A 3,795-nucleotide genomic window follows, 5' to 3' on the forward strand; every position below is an offset into this window, starting at 1 on the left:
CTTTTGAGAGGTTCCGACAAGCATCCAATGACATTTTTGATGAGTCCAAATAACATAATCCATAAGTGGTTATTTGTGAATTTTTTGGTGTTCTTTTTATGAAAAAACTAAAGTTAATTTCTAGGAACTACAAAAAACCCTATGTTTTTAGAAAAGCTTCTAGAATAACCCATTGTAGCATCTTAGATACGTATTTTAAAATATGTCTAGAAATTCTAGATTTTTTTTAGATAGTTAGTAAATAAAGTTATCTAGATTGGTGATGCAATTAATCAATCTGTAATGAAATTAGTTAATCTAGGAGATAGAACTCGAAGAAGATGATAGCCAAATCAGAGTTATAACCGAGAATTGAGGCTGGATTGAATTTAGAAAAGAAAGAGAGAATCAGATATTATTTCATGAATGACTCATCTTACATGCAGTTGCTACATTTATAGAATTGAATCTAATAACAGAATCTGAAATTATAACTGCTACACTCTAACTAACTTGCCACATCACCTACTATTTTTGCCACCTCAGCTCGTGTACACCTAACTTGTATTAATACCCCTTGCTGAAGAAAATCCTTGTCCTCAAGGACGAAATGTAGGGAACCTATGCATCAACTCAGATTCAAACTCCCAAGTAGTTTGAGTGTCATTAATACCAGACCAGTTCACCAAGACTTGTCCCACTGCTCTATTACCCTTCTTCATAAGCCTTCTGTCGAGAATAGCCTCAGGACCAGGACAATAGGGACTGGAAAGGTGGAAAACAGGAGGATGATTGATGATGGAGGGAACTTCAAGGCATCTCTTTAGTTGGGAAACATGGAAAACTGGGTGAATAAGAACATCAGCTGGTAGCAACAACCTGTCAGCCACTGCTCCAATCTTGGCATCAACGGGATAGGGACTATAGTACTTAGCAGTCAATTTAGGAAAAGTCCTAACAACAAGAGAAACTTGTCTATAAGGTTGGAGCTTCAGATAAACGCATTCTTCCACCTCAAATGATATTACAAACCTATGTTTATTAGCAATATCCCTCATTCTTTGTTGAGCCCCTAAGGATATGAAACTTCAACAGCTGAATTATGGACTCTCTGGCAGCTAAGGACCTGTCCACCATATCAGTAGAAGCTTCATTAGTTAAATAAGGGAGATGGAGAAGAGATTTTTGCCCATACAACACCTCATAAGGCGTACACTTAATAGTGGTATGGTAGGTGGTGTTGTACCACCATTCAGCTAAAGGAAAATAAGAACACCATTCCTTAGGCTTGTCGAAACAAAAACACCTCAAGTACGTTTCAAGGGTTCTGTTCAAAACCTATGTTTGTTTGAGAATGGTAGGCAGTAGATCTTTCCAATTGAACACCCTGCAAACTAAACAACTCCTACCAAAAGTTACTAAGGAAAATTGGATCTCGATCACTGGTCAAGGTGTTAGGCATGCCATGGAGCTTAAAGATATTGTCAAGGAAACACTGAGCCACTGATTGAGCAGAGTATATGTGGGACAAAGCCAAGAAATGACCATACTTGCTTAACATGCCTATAGCAACCAAAATAACCCTTTTGCCTTTAGATTTGGGTAGATCCTCAATGAAATCCAAACAAGTGTCAGTCCACACCCCATCAGGCACTGGTAGAGGTTGTATCAACCCTGGGCTTGCCGCAACATCATACTTATGTCGCTAACATATATCACACTTGTTAATGAAGTTTCTAGTATCTTGTACTAGTGTTTTCCAATAGAACAAGGACTGCAACCTTTTAATAGTGGTATCCATGACAGAATGACTGTAAGAGTCTAAAGTTTCAATCTTGAAATTTAGCAAACATGAAAGGAAAATAGCAAGCAAACAACAATATTTGTATTTGAATTTATGCGAAGGTTACAATCTTTATAAAATCTTTAAGAAAAAATATGTAATCCCCTGATTCTTCTCTTCAATGATGTTCTTGATTTGATGGAATACTTGCGGCTCAACTTTTGGAGCGAAGACTTCTTTGTACTTGCGGCTCAACACTTGGAGCGAATACTTCTTTGTATGCGGAAGACTTGCAGATCACCACTGAAGAGCAATGATTCTCTATGTATTTCTACATGTCTTCTTCTTTTCTTCCTCCTTTCTTCTGGTCTTATGAAGACCTATTTATATAGGCTTGAGCTAGGGTTTTAGGTGTATTTTTGTCCAAGCAATTTTGGTCCTTGGGCTTGAAGCATGAGTTGGGCTTGTCTTGTCAACTTAATGGACTGACCCAAATGTGACTTGGACTTTATTTAAGTCATATATTTTGACTTAAATATTAATCCGACTTTATTAACCAGTAATTTGACTTGGTCAATATATCATGAATTTATGGATTAATCCAAAATTTAATATGGATTTTTCAATAAAATTTTACTGTCTACAAATACCCCCTGCTTCAGGGCTTGCTGCGGTGTCCAACCTTTAAAAACAAGGCTTGAAGCATTCGTGAAATATTTTTTTTATTGGAGTCTTTCAAAACTTTTCATATTTGATTCCAGTGGGAATTTTCCATAACTTGAATCCAATGGAATTTTCCATAACTTGATTCCTATAGAAATTTACCATAATTTGGTTCCTAGGAAAATTTACCATAATTTTGTTTTAAATATGGTTTTTCCATAATTTGTAGGAACACAATTTATGTACTTTTGATTTCTATAAATACACATGCTCTTACAATGATTGATTGTCAACTTGAGGCATACCAAACTCAATTTTCGTCACCTTTTTTTTCCAGCACAGCACGTATCCGATAGAAAGTCCATAACAGCACAACACGTATCCGATAGGAAGTCCATAACTTGTTGTAGAAATATCGAAATCATGATCCGTTTGATGTTCCAGAAACTAGACTCATAGGGCTACGACATATCCAAAATTCAAAATCAAAAACCCTTATGAATTGACGGAAATTGATTTTTGAAGTTTGCTATCAAATCTGTCTTTTTTTTTTTTTTATAGCTCTATGCAGTCCCACCAAAACGTCTCTATCTTGCTGTAGGAGATTCCGAATGATGAGTGACTTGTTTCTATGGAAACTAGACATCAAAGTCTACAACATATCCAAAAATCAAGGTAAAGTTCTTTATGAATTGACGAGAATTAATTTTTTGAAGTTAGTCTTCAATTCTGTCATTATTGTTTTGCAGATTGTGGAGTCTCACCAAAACGTTTGCATCTTGGTGTAGGAGAGCTCGAATGAAGAGCTAGTTGATTAGATAGAAAATAGACTCTTAATTCTACAACCTATCCAAAAATCAAATTCAAAGTTCTTATGAATTCACAAAAATTGATATTTTTAAAGTTAGCGATCCAATTGACTTTGGACAACATCCATGAGTTCACTTCTCTGCATCTTCGCCGAAGAGCCGCATATTGATTGAGAATTTTGTCATCATCTACATGGAGAAAGAACAAGAATCTCTTAAGTCAATACAACCATATTCATCATAACGAGCGCGAGAGCATATGCCACAATTTTTTTACCATGCCGATTTGAAGCTTCGTGCAATTGGCACCGTGAGACACATCACTTTTTTTACAGGTTTACGATGGACTGCAAACATTCTCAATACCATACAAAAAAAGAGAGGGGTAATCCATAATTGACAAGGAATCACTTGATGCATCTTCATTTGTAGTTGCGATTCTGACAATGAATCATACATGGTGCAATATTTTAGCGATTGTGGCATTGATGAAGACGAACCACACTTTGTGATCTTCTTTTGCAATTGCGTCGTTGACGACGAACTACACTTGATGCATTT

The sequence above is a fragment of the Solanum tuberosum genome, unplaced genomic scaffold (assembly GCF_000226075.1).
Source record: "Solanum tuberosum cultivar DM 1-3 516 R44 unplaced genomic scaffold, SolTub_3.0 scf00315, whole genome shotgun sequence".
In the NCBI taxonomy this organism is placed as follows: domain Eukaryota; kingdom Viridiplantae; phylum Streptophyta; class Magnoliopsida; order Solanales; family Solanaceae; genus Solanum; species Solanum tuberosum.